The 17,328-nt window shown below is 35.9% G+C and overlaps 1 protein-coding gene across 1 annotated transcript in view; it reads right to left on the bottom strand.

The window, feature by feature from the left end:
- Positions 1-16,516, bottom strand: part of LOC127635092 (histone-lysine N-methyltransferase 2C-like) — a 226,414-nt gene extending 209,898 nt beyond the window's left edge. The window contains exon 1 of the mRNA XM_052114873.1: positions 16,317-16,516. The gene's annotated coding sequence lies outside the window, so the exon portion shown is untranslated. The remainder of the gene's footprint in view (positions 1-16,316) is intronic.
- Between the last annotated feature and the right edge of the window lie 812 nt (positions 16,517-17,328).

The raw sequence follows: 17,328 nt of genomic DNA, 5'->3' as shown, positions 1-17,328 counted from the left end.
CATTTTGTAGTGCAAGTAGTATGTTTACATTGAAAATTCAACAGAAAAAGTGTACTACGAGTACCCGGATGATGCAGCTTTTCAACCATCAAAACAGAATGTGGAATGTTGGACACTTCATGCACTCAGCACTTGCACCTTGCCATAAGTAGCGGAAGGGGCAGAGTTATCTGGCTGCATTGCAGGTCTGACAACACAGTTGTAAATTTGTAAACTAGTGAAGCTTTCAGTAAAGACAGCACCTTACAAATGTGAGTTGAATGCTTTACCAGCACACCACGCTGTATGTATATGTACATTATTTCAGATGCAGGTCTTGAACTATTGTTGGCTAATGTACTAAATCTAGCAGCAACATTGCATGCTCTTGAAACGCCACTTCCGTCAGATGTTAAACAGCGAACGCTTCCGTGTAGGTTTAAAACATTAAGTGTTCCTTTTCGGACAATACTACACTTTGAAAACTCATACACTATGTGGCTAATAATAAGGTTATTATAAATTGTGATTCTTTACTTCATATTATGCTAAAAACACAATTTTCCCGGCTTGTATAGCCAATTCGCATGCTCATTCTCAAGTTGATTATGATGTCTGTATCTATAAGGTGATTGGTTTTTTTACCTGTAGGGCTGAACTTCCTTTCCACATCCATTAACCGTTGGGTTTCTTCCATTCATTAGAAGTGGCCCAGTGGTGATTGTATTTTACAGGAAATGGCCTAATTAATATTTAAAGGGATAGTTCACCCAAAAGTTTTAATTCTCTCACCATTTATTCATCCTCATGCCATCCAGAGGTGTATGACTTTCTTCAGAACACAAATGAGGATTTTTAGAAGAATATATCAGCTCTGTGGGTCCATACAATGCAAGTGAATGGGTGCCATATTTTTTAAGCTCCAAAAAGCATAAAGGAAACAGAAGTAATCCATAAGACTCTAGTAGATTAATTAATGTCTTCTGAAGTGACACTTGTGGTCTCCCGAAGCTATTACACCAGACTATATTAAACAGAAGGTGAAAGCACACAAATTAGGCTTAATATTTAGAAGCCTTAAAAATGTGTTGAAGAAATAACATGCCAATAAATAATCAACGTATCGATATTTTATGACATTCCTAGTAATTTGTCCTGCATCGTTTGTGCTGCAGATATGAATGAGACCTCAAATCATGCAGGTTTGTAGAGAAACTTTTTCCTTGTCAAATGATAAAACAGACAATTTTTATCCAATTTTTACTGACACTGAAGAAGGGCCCTGAGCCCCAAACCACAAACCAATGCCCTGGCAACTAGTGTTGGGAACTGATAACCGCTTCTTGCGCATTTTTATAAAAAAAAAAAATAGGGCCTGAGGTGAGAGGCCTACCGAAACACCAAAATGGAATGATAAAAAAGACTGCAGGCCCAACATGCAATGAAAAACACAAAGGGACCCCCATCTGTTGGCTTGGAATATAGTGCATGAGTTGCATCATCTGTTTGTTTAGGCTACTGTTGTTTGTTGGTGCTTTTAGGAACTTGACAGTTCAGATACACTTTTTGTTATAGTCAAAAAACATATGAATATTTTTTTCACAGAAGAATGTGGGTTTGTGGGTTTGGAGCAAATGAGGATGCGTAAATAATTATAACTGAAATATAATTTCTGGGTGAACCACTCACTTATTTTTTTTTTTTAATTTTACCTTAAATTTAATTTTCCTTGGTTCTTCAAAAGCTGAGCCTTTAAGGACTGATTAGAAACAAATGATTAGAACATTAATAGTATATCCATCTGTTGTATTTTATAAATCTGATCCATGAACAAGATATTGTTAAGTACACACATACTAAGTTAAGGCATTCACAATCAGATTATGGACTTTATCACATGAGAAATTATGGGAAGCTGTGATGGGGACCAGCCTGTAAATCAACCCATGAACAAAAACATTAATATTACTGTACTGTAGGGCTTTGACTACGAACTTCGTTATTCGAATATAATTCGAATATACATATATAAAAAAAGATATTCGAACGAATAATAGGCAGCCTTTAATATTCGAATATGTTATGTGCATTTATTTATTTTTGTAAATGGGTTTGCTTGAAACGTTGTTTTCAATTAAAATTCCGAGGCTTTTTCACGCCTGGTGAAGTTGTGAATCGCAAGTTCATTAACAAGGCTATTATTGGTCATCTGGGCCGTTAGCATAGCGTCGTCATAGGTGACGTTAGCGTCATGGTTACTAAGCGCGCCTATTCTGTAAACAAAAACAAATGGCAGCGCCAGCGCCTACAAACACGCCTGAGGAGTTCGAAATATACACTCCTGAAAATCTAAAAAGTAACGTGTGGTGCTACTTTGGGTTCCAAAAAAAGGGAAACATCACGAGCAAAGACAAAGTGGTGTGTAAAGTGTGTAGGACCAAACTAACCTACCACGCAACGACCAGCAATATGAGAGCCCAACTGTTAACACTACATCCCGGGAAGCTGGAAGAGGAGTCGGGATCGGGGGCGAGGCAGGTCAGAATCGACTCCATGCTATCTCCTTCACGAGGCCTCCCATATGCCCGTCAAAATAGAGCGACAGATTTGAATTTGTGGATACAGATTGCAAAAACTGAAGGCACGGTTTCCAAATCTGAGAGCGCGGATTAGAAACTCGTGAATACGGTTTAGATTCTGTGGGCACGATTTGTTAAACCGAGGGAACAGTTTGAGAATTCGTGAGTACAGTTTATATACGGGCGGACGGATAGCAAAACCGTTGCCACGGATTGTTTTTTTGTTTCTCCCACGGCCAGCCAGAAAGCCCATAATGGCGAGTTCTAATTTAGCCTAGGCTAAATGTTTGATTGTTGGGGATAGCGCTGCATCTCGAAGTGTTCTAATCTACATGATTGATCGAGATTGGGGAGGAGAATGCATCCCGAGTGTTCGATTTACATCTCAAAGTGCCTTGTTCTATTGGTAATTGCTGTCAGATCGCTAAACAATGTGTCAGTAATGGCTGGCTGATAGAACATGTAAACGAAACAATCTGTTACGCTCACATATTGCTGTGCATACTGTTTGTGATTCCAGGGTCTGATGATAAATTATAATAAAAAATAAAATAAAAACAATCGTGACAGTTTGTTTTTTCTTGTGAAAACATCATTGCTTGCCTATTGACATTGAGTGATACACTGCCCTCTGGTGGACAGAACATATACAACTTAAATTTGATACCAAAATAGGTTTTACTGAAGGCATTAAATGGTCAAAATATTATTAATAAATATTCGAATATATTCGAATATTAATATTAAAACACAAACGAACTTCGAATATGATTTTTGGGCAAAAGTCAAAGCCCTACTGTACTGACAATGTAAACTCCCCATTATTAAAAAAAATAAATAAATAAAATAATTGCCAACATTTATACAGCAAGCCAATAGCATTAAAAGCCTACTTTCTATTTAAACTGGCATTGCCATAATGCATTGAAATAATGCATTGAAATAATGCATTGCCTATTTAAATGGATTAAATTCAATGGACCAGCAATGATGCGTTAAACAATGAAGAACTATACCATCCATTCAGTGACTGCTTCCACATTAAACCTGGCGCTGCTAAATACAGACTTCATTCCCAGTAACACTGGTAAATTAGGGTAAACTGAGCATGCTAGGGCAAGTCAATCCTTCACCAGACACTAGTCTAAGTAACTTCTCACTGAGACTAATGTGACGAAACAGCAACTTGAAACATGAATCAGCACAAGCTTGAGTGATTGAAGTGATTGACACTGAAGGAGTAGTCCACTGATAAATGGAAAATTCTGCCATTATTTACTCACTCTCTTGTCGGTCCAAACCTGTATGTTTTTTTTATTATTTTTTTCTCTGTGGTGTATTTGTCCTTTTTGGAGCTTTACAGATGTGGCCACTATGGAAAAGAGCAGTGTGAGCATTCTTAAATAAATAAAAATAAAGGGGGGGTGACTGCAAGTGTCACTGCAGAAAGCGTGACTGTCATTTTAGCCATCAGTAAATCCACCCTGATCTCTTTATATCTGTACAGTAATATTTGTAACATTTAAACGTACATGTTTGTACGTTTGGATAGACTCTAAAACGTACAATATGAACGTTTGAAGGCATCTAAAACATATCTACCTAAGACATAGGTAGACTCCATTTGATCTCAGATCATTTCTAGAGGAAAAATGCACTGTCAGCACCTCCACCATCAGCTTTTATTATGGAGTACACAAAGAGACAACTGCAGTTAAATTTAACGATGAAAATTGCCTCTATAGTGTTCGAAATTCTAACATTTGGTATTGGTAGTAAGAGAGACTGTATATTTGTAGTGATAAAGAACTGTAATCTTGGCTTTGTCTCTCTCTTGGCCTCCTTCCTTGAACTTCACCTCAAGTACAATCCCTGACGCTTCGCGCACCTGTCTAAGGGAATACTGCATTTGAGCAGTCCCACGGATTCCAAGTGAAAAACAACAAATTATGTACAAGTAGTAATAATATGATGATTCAAGAGAAACGTTTATAAAGAAAAAAGAAAACTCTAATGTTATTGAAAAGATAAAGATTTTTTTGGGGCTGTTCACAGATGATGCGTTCTTGTTTTCCGTCTGCTTTATTTTTAAGTGTTGGTATGTTTTCAGTCGTTGCGTTATGTTTCGCTGTATTTTTTTTCTTGCGTTGTGAGGGTTGCGTTTTTAAGATGGATCGTCAGTTGAAAGTGGATCAATGCTTCAAAATGTTTTGCAAGACCCTCTTTTCGCTGCTTTTTCTTGCGTTGTGAGAGTTTCGTTAACGTTAAGTGAGACCCATGTGTTCACTATTGCGTTGCAATTCATCTTGCTGTTTTGGGCACAAGAACCCATCTTATGTGAAAGGCCACACAGATAAAGGAGATTTTTAGGAGTTTTTTGTGTGATGACTTATTGACAACATTAACACTGATCACATATTATTTTCTTTCAGTGTTCATTTGATTCTGGTGGCCATGCACTGACTGACGATGACTTCCATCTGTATACACGTTTATCCTTGTTACCGTTTTAATTGCTGTATATGTTGTGTAGTCTTAGAAGTTTAGTTCACCCAAAAATGATGTGTATGGCTCTGTGGGTCCATACAATGCAAGTGAATGGTGACCAGACTTTGTAGCTCCAAAAATCACTTTCACTTCCAGATTCATTTTCTTTAGTTTTTCGGTGGTTCAAATTATTTGTGCACATAACATCTTACTGGTTGGGACTGGTCAAAGGTAGAGGTCGACCGATTAATCGGCCGATTTTTTGCATTTTTTACATAATCGGCATCGGCCAATATCCACGCATATCAAGCCGATTATTAGGCAGGCGCATCTGTGGGCAGCCTAGTGTTGTTGTGGAACATGTGTTCGACGCACGCTGCCCCTAGAGTCATTTTCCAGCAGAGTGAACAGACCTCATCCAGTGCCTAAGGAAGGAGCAAGTTCCTTGGAGAAAACATTAAGGGTTAAATTTGTATAACTTCTTTAGATTTAATTAAAAACTTTTGATATGTTACTGCCAACTTCAAGAAAAACGTGACAAACGCGATAGTTGACATGACCGTTCGGCTACTTTGGATATTGATAGCGTAGTTGAAGTTGCATTATCACAGCAGAAGGGTTGCTATCATGTCACAATAAGTAAGCAAGAATTTAGCAATTACAGACAGTGAATCTGAGACTTTTATTTGTTCTGTTTGTGTGTCTTATATTTGAGAGGGTTGTCACTCAATGCAGAGAAATAAGTAATACAAAAGATCCTAACGCGCTATAGGCTAATGAAGGACTGGCTTTGGTAAGCTCGGACGTTATTGGTTCTGCTGTCGGTACTGGAGAAATTAAGAAAATACATTCTATTATTGCTATAAAGAGAAAGTTATTTTATCTCGCCAGCCATTTCTATGTATAATAATATGAAACCATTTGTCTGTGATGCAATTTAGCTATTCGCAGTCAGAGAGAGAGAGAGAGACAGAGAGAGAGAGAGAGAGAGATCTCGCGCACAGCGAGCACAACACGAGCCCAGCATAATGAGTGACAGAACTAAACATTCAAACATAGCCTGGTTTAGATCTGTGATTATTAGTCTGATTTTATTTTAGATTTCGCCTTCCAAAGATTATAAAAAGAATATTTATACATAAGCCGCATTCTGTCTAGCACAACTTCCTTCACTTCACAGCGGTGCACTGACATTTCTCCCTAAAACTCAAACTTAACGTCAGAATCAGCACGATCGGTGATTGTTGTAAAACACAGTCTAGCTACTGTTGCTAAATTGCGGGACGCGTTTAATAATAAAAAGAGCGCAAGAGATACCGTTCCCAAGGCGGCGCGCGCTCCGAAACACACCGCAACGAGACAAGCAAACTATAGACTACTTTGGGTTTCATGTGCGCGTCTAAACAATCAAATATACACAAAAATATGTCAAAACGACTGGCTTGGAGATTCACTTAAACACAGTTTATGTCTTAAATGGACGTAGTTATGGAAATAGTTGGGGAGAAAATATGCTGCATCAGGAGCCTATTAGAGCTGAACTCGGTCTTAAAGGGGAAGCTGTCTAATGAACATGCTGACGATTGAGCCATTACTGCAAATCAAACAACAAAAGGCAAAGAGAAAATCACTTACAGCTCTTGAATGAATAACTTCTGCATTAATAAGCATTAATCTATCTATGATAAACTATGCAGTGTTATTTTACAATTGATTACTTTATTAGATTTCTTTTTAGACCACACCTGAACAGTAATGTTAGTAGACCTTCCTGAAATTAAATCACTGTGCCTATATAACGTTTATATTTGTGTAATATATATATATATATATATATATAACAAAAAGAACCGTTAAGAATACCGTTAAAGTACCGGATCGATAAGCAGTATCGGTAAGATAGTAATACCATTAAAACCTTAACGATACCCATCCCTAGTTATGCCTGTGCTTCTCTTGGATGCTCTGAATATTGGATTACGTGTCTGGATTGCCCCTTAATTAAAGCTGCATTTGGATCTCAACCTTCGTGTCTCGGAGCAGTTCAGTAACACCTGCTTTGTTTATTTAATATATTTGTTATACATTATTTATACAATATGTTTTTACATTATACATTTTTCATTTTAAGTGTACAAGTGCAGATTGGTCAAGTGTTCAATAAATGTATTTGTTGAGAAATTTTGTCTATCTTAAGTAATTATTTGTGTTACATTTTATCTTTCAAATAAAAGGTTCAAATAAGAGGTTAAAAACAAGCACATATCGGCCAAAATAAATCAGCTGCATTAATCGGCCATCGGCTGACCCGGATTTCAAAAGATCGGCATCGGCCTGAAAAAACCAATATCGGTCGACATTTATATAAAAAATTACTTAAATAATGATCTGTTTCTCACCCACACATATGATATCACTTCTGAAGACAGGGATTAAACCACTGGAGTCATATGAATTACTTTTATACTGCCTTGTGATTGTGATTTTTGGAGCTACCATTCACATACATTATATAGACCTACAGAGCTGAAACATTCTTCTAAAAATATTTGCTTGGGTTCTGCAGAAGCAAGAAAGGCATACACATCTGGGATGACATGAGAGTGAGTAAATTATGAGAATTTTAATTTTTAGGTGAACTATCGCTTTAATGTTTTACTATATAGAATTACTGTATGTCAATACTGTATTGCATGCTCCAATAAAAAAGTGCTTATTAATAAATTGTATACAATAAAAATAAAATATTAAAAAAAAAAAATAATAATGTAAGGGATATTTACAGCTAGTTACTGTACAATTTAAATTTTACAGTAATATATACATCAGCTACCAATGACAGTAATCAGTACAGGGCTTGACATTAAGTCATGTGCTAGTCCTCCGGACAAGTAAATTGGTCATTCAATTGTCCGAGTAAAAAAAGTTACTTGTCCGGAGAGAAAAAAGGACATTTAAATTACATGCATCAAGTAACGTCAAAGTTTACATTGTATATTTTTCTAAAAGTGTGACTGATGCCCAACCTAATAATGCGCAGGTATGCAATCAACTCAATTCTCTGTGACAGAAATGTATACTGCACTGGGTAGGGGAGGATAATTATTTTATGTCATGTATGGTAGTCAAATAAAGGAAAGCCTCCATCACCATGATTAACTGCAGGGGTGCTCACACTTCTATGGAATGAGATCTACTTATTCATCATGTTATTGCAGCAAGATCTGCAACATACAATAAAGTCCATACATTATCACAATAGCAAACTTTCTGTAGTCGTAGTGAAATTTGACGATTCTCAATCCCAACAAATGAAAACACTAACTAATATGTTATTTATGGAAGAATAGTTTCAAGTTCTAAAGTAATTATTGAAGACTAGTAAACAGACTGTAATAAAATAATAATAAAAAAAAGCAATGAATAGAAATAATTCAAATAATTCAGTGCTCTTTTGAACAACAGTAACTATCAAGTGTTCAAGTAACATTCAGAATGAAATCTGATCTTTACTGCATGATTATAATACATGAATACTTTTAAAGAGACAGAAGTTACCCAGTCAAGAGCAGTGAGTGTTCTCTTGATATGGTTGTTTGATTATTATAATGACACACTAGACAGCAGCAGGTCTATTAACTTACATTTATACTTACAAGTCCACCGATTATTTAAGTTTGAAAACGAAACCAACGCGGGTTTATTGTTACGGCAGGCATAACAGTGCTGCTGCGGATGGAGAAAGAGATCACCAAATAAAAGGCTTGAATTTGGGTCAATCTGAAGACAGGATTATAGAGAACACATTTTTGGATTAATTGTATTATTGTTTTATGATGCTTTTTTAAGTTTATTTAGTGTTTTGGCATATTCTGGAAACTCCTTTGAGTCCCATGGCAAACAAAAATAAAAATGTAATCATTTTAACATTTAAAATTTTAGTCTTGGTTAAAGTGATATAATCCTTTAAAACGTTGTATAAAGCAACAGAAATCACACAGAACTGAATGAAACCATTCAAATATCATATTATGTCAACTGTGTTAAATGTGATGGCATTTAACTCAGCTCTTTAATTATATATTAAAAGTAATTAACGGATTCATTCTATGAATTATTTAATATTAATCAATTCAAACAGTACACGTAAACATCTGTACATTTCTATAGGCGTTATTACATAAAATAACGATGATTAGATGAAGTCAATATTGTACGCTTCGGTGTCTTTGCAAACGTAAGAGAATGTATGTTTGCTTGAACCAAACTTTACGAAAGAATACATACGAATTTTCATGAGACCACATTTTTTAGGCATGCACAGACACTGAAAGGAAACCTTTGCTTTCCAGGCCATTTTCTTTAGCAGAGATGTCATTTATGAGACGATTCTCTTCGCCGAGCTGTTTGGCTCCGAGACTGTGATGAATATGACAGATCTGAAAAGCTTTGGAGAGACGGCCATTGATGTAGCTAAATTTAACCAATTGATGTAGCTAAATTTAACCAATTCTCCTGTGGCTCATTAATCCAGCTAAAGTGAAAATCGGTCTCGTACATTCATGAGCATTATCTGACCACTTTTAGGTGCTGTAAAAGTGTTTACAAATAAAAAAATAAAAGTGACGTCTAAAAAGCCTTTAGACGGATCAGGTATCGGTCTGACGAGCACGATCCAAATCCGATACTGTGTGTTAGTCATGTCCGTTACTGTCAAGCTCCAAAAATGACATAAAAGTACCATAAAAACAGCATTAAAGCAGTTCATGTGACTCGTGCATTTTATTCAAAGCCACTTGAAGATGTGTGATAGCTCTGTGAATCACAAAAGGCTGTGTTTAATAAGTAAATATATAAAAGCAGCTCCAGCATTAGTGAATGGCACTGCTCCGTTTACAAACACACACGCACCTATTTTTAGCCTATTTTGAACGCTATTCACGAACTTGCCTACAAACAGACACATACAGGACTTCCTGGAGAGTTCAGAATGTCAAAATAACAGCGTGAGAGTTTAAAAGTTAAAGGTGCACGAATGAGATATATTATTATATATTACTATTAAATCATTTGTTTTCAAATTATAATAATATTTATGTTGAATGGGTTCCAAAAAATAACTGAATGAAGTGAACTGATGTCTTACAACTAAATTGAACAAAAAAGATCTGTCCAAATACAAGTTGAATTTTGTTTTGCAAAAAACAAAACTTTCTTTTCATCTGAAGACTGGAATTACTGTTAATTTTGCTGCTACATTATCCAGTATACTAGTTAATAATAAAGTGTTTCTTAATAAGCTATACAATTATATTGAAATAATGTGTAGTTAGAGGTTTGTGTTTCTTTACATATTTAAGAGAACACACAATTAGTTCCACACCATAATGTAAAGATATTCTAAACTGATTATGCAAAAAAACAACACAGGTATCGGATCGGGATCGGCCAATACTGAGAGTTCCGATATCGGAATCTAAAGAGAAAAAGTGATATCGGTGCATCCCTATTCTACACGCCACATCAGCAGGGGGCAGTCAGCATGCCTCAACAATCCTCACAAACAGCGCCTTTTTTATTGAGTGGAAGCTAGTGTAAACATGTATTCACCAAACTATTTTGTTCAGGATTCACAGTTTGGTACCCCCTTCAACCGAACAATTCCAGTCATTGCAGTTATAAAATGTAATATTTAAAAGTCTGGTTTTCCTCTGTTGAAAGTTTCCCCTGAACTTGTATAGTAGAATACGGTGTAACACCACTGCAGCTGTTTATCTCTTGTCTTGGCAGGTGTAAATGCTTCTTGTTTTACAACCTGCCAATCGTTGACTATAGTCAGCATTTGATGTATGTATGTAAATATATATATATATATATATATATATATATATATATATATATATATATATATATATATATATATACATACATACACACACACACATACACACATACACAACGTTTGGAAAAAGGTACAGATTTTGATGTTTCGGAAGGAAATTGATCCTCTAACTCACCAAAGTAGCATTAAACTGATCACAATGTATAGTCAGGACATTACTGATGTAAAAAAAAAAAAAAAAACAGCACGATCACATTTGAAAAAAGTAATTAATGATCAAATCTAGACAAATCCCATTTCCAGCAGCCATCACTCCAACACATTATCCTGGAGTAATCATGCTAAATTGCTAATTTGGTACTAGAAAATCACTTGCCATTATATCAAACACAGTTGAAAGCAATTTGGTTCGTCAAATGAATCTTAACACTGTGTCGGTGTTTGTTTTTGAGTTGCCACAGTATGCAAATTGGCATGTCTTAAGGTCAATATTAGGTCAAAAATGGCAAAAAAAGAAACAGCTTTCTCTAGAAACTCATCAGTCAATCATTGTTTTGAGGAATGAACGCTATACAATGCTGAAACAACTGTCAAGAAATTGCCAAAAACCTGAAGATTTCATACAAAGGTGTAACTACAGTCTTCAAAGACAAAGGACAACTGGCTCTAACAAGGACAGAAAGAGATGTGGAAGACCAGATGTACAACTAAACAAGAGGATAAGTACATCAGAGTCTCTAGTTTGAGAAATAGACACCTCACATGTCCTCAGCTGACAGCTTCATTGAATTCTACCCGCTCAACAGCAGTTTCATGTACAACAGTAAAGAGAAGACTCAGGGGTGCAGGCCTTATGGGAAGAATCACAAAGAAAAAGACACTTGAAACAGAAAAACAAAAAGAAAAGGTCAGAGTGGGCAAAGAAACACAGACATTGGACAACAGATAATTGGAAAATAGTGTTATGGATCTTAACCCCATTGAGCTTTTGTGGGATCAGGTAGACTGTAAGGTGAGAAGTGCCCGACAAGACAGTCACATCAATGGCAAGAGGTGAAATGTCCCCAGAGTATCTGGACAAACTGGCAGCTAGAATGCCAAGGATCTGCAAAGCTCTTATTGGTGCACGTGGAGGATTTTTTGATGAGAACTCTTTGAAGTAGTTTAACCTGTTGATACACAATTCCCCGCATGCGGTGGTGACGTTACTCTGCATACAATAAATATATAATTTACCGTCTATAAATTTAATTAATGTTTCATGACACCAATGCTCCAGAAACAGTAACTTAGTTTTTGTGCCAGGAGTACAAATGAAAACATGCAATATCAAAATGGGACTTCATACCTTTGTTATGAAAACGCAATCGCCACACTTGGGTCAATTGTCCATGACAAGCGTTTATAGAAAAACATCCAATAGCACTTTGTCCATAAAAGTAATACATCTGAGAAATATTGATATATTCTCCATTGTTTACATGAGATCTCGCCTGAAAGAACTACCTTTCGTCATCGTTCCTCAACAAACTATGCAATCTGAGCAGCATTCATGTTGTAAAACTGTATATGATCTTATAAATTAGAGTACTTATAGACTCATAGATTGTTCAGTTTGGCTGGGCGGCCAGCTCTAGGAAGAGTCCTGGTTGTGCCCCTTTAAGAATTATGGAGGGCACTGAGCTCTTGGGAACCTTCAATGTAGCAAAAAAAATGTGCAGCCTTCCCCAGATCTTTGCCTTGACACAATCCTGTTTCTGAGCTCTGCAAGCAGTTCCTTGGACCTCATGGCTTGGATTTTGCTCTGATATGCATTTTCAGCTGTGGGACCTTATATAGATAGCTGTGTGCCTTTCCAAATCATGTCCAATGTCACTTAAATTGGGACGTAAAGTTCACACTAAGGGCTTAGCAACTACTAGTTAGTTTGTAACTAAATCAATGCTTATTTTGGTTGCACCACCTGTTCTTAAGACAAGACTTAACTATTAGGTCATAAGCTCTCTGTAAAGTGATGCACAGTCGCATAATATGATGTTTACCTGTATTGATCCAATTAGCAGCCTTCAGATTCATACACAGAAGTGTTAAAAAGCCGTGAATTTCAATTTGATCTTGTTAAGGTTGATGTTCAAACCTTATTTACTCACGTAACTGTCAGCTGTAATAATTGAAATCCCCATTAAAATATGATGCACAATAAAAGTAGATTTGATATATAGTATATCTGCCCCGTGTAAATAACAATATATAGGAATTGTATTTAAAATAAATAAGTGGTGATAAATAAATACTAATAAAACAGGCTGGAAAAATAGACATTTATTATTTATTATTTTTTGAATGTGCTGAAACATGACATTGGGCGACACACACCCTGAAAACTGCACGTGAGATCGGATGTGGCTCTTCAGTTTAATGTTAATGAGCCGCTTAAAAGTATTTTTTTCTCTCTCTCTCGTAAATGTAAACGAGTGTAAATGTCTTACATCATAATGAATGTCAAAAGTATTGATGCCTGACATGCAAAACATGAACTCATTGATGTCATAAAATATCAGTCTGCTTTTTTATTCCATCCGTTAATCCTTGTAGGAGGCTTCCTTAAATATTTAGTTTAGGGTTATGTTCTACCCAAGTTTAATGGTGCAACGCTCAAATATTTAGTAGAACGTAAATTGTGACTTAGTGCCCATTTATGCCACAATTAGGCTAAGTTGTAACGCGTAGAGCTGGTGCAACCGAATAGCATCTCAGAATGCAACAACATGTCAAACCTTGAGGCAGATGGGCAACAACAGCAGAAGACCACGTCAGGTACTTTATTAGGACCATAGTGTTCCTTAAAAATGGCTACATGCTGGTTACACCACATGACTTTGATTTGGTGTACAAAGGTTTTTCAAATATGGATAATATTTTAACAAAATTGTAGCATGGCATTTGTTTTAAGAAATAATAATAAAATATCATCCTACACTACTCATGTCAATATTTTTCATTTTTTCAAGAATTTTAGCTTTTAATGAGTCTTTAAATGTATTTATTTTTACTACCTCCGGACGGGTACACCACTAGGGCTTCAACTAACAATTATTTTTATAATTCACTAATCTAACGATTAGACCCATTGTTATCAAGTTTTTGTCTTGTTTTACATTTTAAATTGTCTAAAAATCCTTAAAACAAGATACATTTACTTGAGAAGTACCATATAAGATATTTAGACTTGCTTTAAGAGAATGATTTTTAAATATAAGTGTATTTTGATAAGTGTATTTTTTCACTTGTTCATACTTCTGTCAGTGCAGTAAAGAAATAATATACTTATATTCAAGATATTTGCTCTAAAAGCAAGTCTAAATATCGTATATGCTGCTTGTCATGTAATTAATTAAATATTATATTCAAAACTCTCCAATACATTTTTTTTTTCTTCTAATGTAAATTTTAGCTATTTTAGAGTTTTAGATATTTATATTGGAAAACAAAACAAAAAAGACAAATCAAAAATCTTTTATTTTTTGCATTGTATAATGGGCTAAGACTACATACACCCTCTCACCAATTTGTTCACTTGATTTCGATCCATCTTTAACTTACAAAAAACAAACTCTTTCTTCTTTATAGAGCTGCGTATCAATGATTTTCTTCCCCATAAGACACACCGTGACACTCATATTATAACTCACTATGTCGTGTGCAATCACTTTAAACAAAATGTAGCGGCAGCAAGTGTGTGCCAGTGATGAGTGTATCCACGCGAGACAGCGTATCAGCCGGGGGAAGTTTGAAACTCTCTCGTGCTGTTTTTCATGCGACTCATTTAAGTGCGGCTCTGACCGCACAGACAAATGCCAGTTTCAGAGTTTGTGCTTATTTATACAGCCCGCTTCCTTATTATTTGAACTTTAATCAAGGATGCATTAAATATAGTATATAATGGTGCAGTGTTTCCTTTTAGACGCTCTGACGCCAGGTATGCATCCGCTTTATTTCACGATGACACTGCTTCTGTATTTACTTATTTTGCATTTTTGTATTATAATACTCTGCAATCTACATCACCTTAATCTGTTTGTAAAGTTTGGAGTGCATCTGGACTGTGAGCTGTTCTTTCTTCCTCTCCTCAATCAAGTGTGAGTTGAAGTGCTGTTCTCCCACGTCATCATAAGTATTTCAAAAGATCTCATGTTGTGTTTAATGAAATCAGACGACTATTCGACAATGAAACTTTTTGACTACAATTTTTTATTTTCAACGTTGTTGATAATGTCGACTAATCGTTTCAGCCCTATACACCACATGACATTTCTGACCTCAAGCCTCAGAAAAAATATCAAACTAAATTTGAACACCAGTAAATGAAATCATGTTCATCATAGAAGAGGTGAATTAAAGTAATTGTTTTGTTGGAAATTTAATTTGTAATGAATTTAATTTAATAGATCTGAATAATAATAATAAAACTGTCAACACATCATTGACCCATTGGTGATTAACTGCATTAATTAACCAACATGTCAGAATAAATTCGTTACATTTTGATGAAGGATTACAAAGATATATGTATTTCTTTGAAACCACTTGCACTAACTAGTCGTGCAATATGCATTAAGGAAGTAAAATTGTATTTCATGTGGACTTTAAATAGTCCTACAGCGGGACACTTGAAAATTGTTGTTTGAAATAGTTTTAGATGAATAACAGTATGACAAAAAAATCATCTTTTTCAACGTCCTGACTCCTGTACCTACGAACTTCTGTGTTTAGAAGCACTCGCAACTTTCAGAAGGGAAGTTACAGATGCTGAAGACAGTGAGAGGTGTTTGTTACACAACCAACATGCCACAGCAGCAGGTTCACCTAGTTGGTATAACCAGAAACTAGTTGGTTATATCAGCTCTTAACTTGACTAGTGCAAGATAGTTGGACTCATGTGAAACAACACAACTTTATGGCAACAAACGTCAGTGTGACGCTTACTAAACACTCTGGACTGAAAGCAAATGACGTGTCTTATGCTCCAGATAAGTGTTTCTCGAAGTACTTCCTCCATGAACTGTATGGTCCAGTAAGACATGTATTAGTTTCGTTTATTTAGAGGTTTAAGCAGGCATCACACGCTAGTTAAAGAAGCCCGCGGAATGATACGTGTACGCTGTCAGACGAGTTACTTCATAACAATCTGTCATTATACATGGCACCGTGATAAGGTTTCTGTTACGTTGTTACAACGTTTCAAAATGTCAACGTTACTCTTCACACTCACACAGGCTCAAACTATCGCCACTTTCCGCTAGAAAAACAAAACAACACTTACTTTTCACTCGGAACATCCCAATAAACCGCTTTGGACACAAACATACACATTTAAACATCCATACACAGACAAACACGAGAGAACGGCGCGTGAAATGAGTGCTTACGGATTTGATGCAATTCTCTTTTCCTTTCCAGCTTCCAGCCAACTTAATTCAGTGTGTAATCCAAGAAGAAACTTTTCCCAGAGCTCTCATGTGGATTAGGCGTTCGGTACGCTATTTCAGGTCGAAACATTCCTCATTTCGGTGAAAGAAACATAGTTTTCCTCGATTATATGAATTTTAAAGTTGTAGCGTTTACTCCATCATGGTGGCCATGTTTAAGAGCGACCGAAACACCGCCTGTCAGCGCATCGGACAAATAGACCCATGTTTACGTTTAAGAAAATGTTTCTGTTTTAAATTGAGCACAACTTACATAGAACATTTACAAAACGAAAATATGAGGTACTATGTGCTAAAATTGTGTGTTATTTGAAGTGAAAACTGTGCAAAGATACATTTTAAAGTCCTACTGACCCTGCGGAGTGATACATTGGGACGCGCTCAGAGTAAAACGTCTCTTCAGTCGTCAGCGGTAGATGGTGAAACGCGGAACTGGAGTTCACAAACTGACTGGGGCGAGTCCCTCATCGCTTATCAGCATATAAAAAGACTCGGGGCTTTGATAAGGACATATCTCTGTTAGCAAATATATTCAGTCCTTACATCACATCTATTACATGTCTAAAAAATTATGCATTTCAAAACCGTTCAGTCAATTGTTGGATGTGTGTACAGCTTGTAAACACTTTACTTTCGCTTTTTTGTGAGTGTGTAAGTTGTTGTAGAGTTACAGGTGCATTTATTCTTCCATGCTTTATGGAGCTTTATCCTGCCAATTTTAAATAAACAAAATACAATGATAATAATGAACCCCTATTAACCATTTCATTTACAAGGTATCTGCAAAGCATGTGCCAATAAAAATAAACAAATACATTTTCATTTTCCCAGTAATCATGCATCATTCCTGTCAAATTAAAAACTGAAATGTAATTGATTTGGCATTCCATTGTCACCACAATCTTGAGGCAAGACTGCCATTATTACAATAAGGCAAAAGCATTTTCTTAAT

This window comes from Xyrauchen texanus, chromosome 42 (assembly GCF_025860055.1).
Source record: "Xyrauchen texanus isolate HMW12.3.18 chromosome 42, RBS_HiC_50CHRs, whole genome shotgun sequence".
In the NCBI taxonomy this organism is placed as follows: Eukaryota; Metazoa; Chordata; class Actinopteri; order Cypriniformes; family Catostomidae; genus Xyrauchen; species Xyrauchen texanus.
The sequence above is the reverse complement of the archived record's forward strand: the minus strand, read 5'-3'. Positions and strand labels throughout refer to the sequence as shown.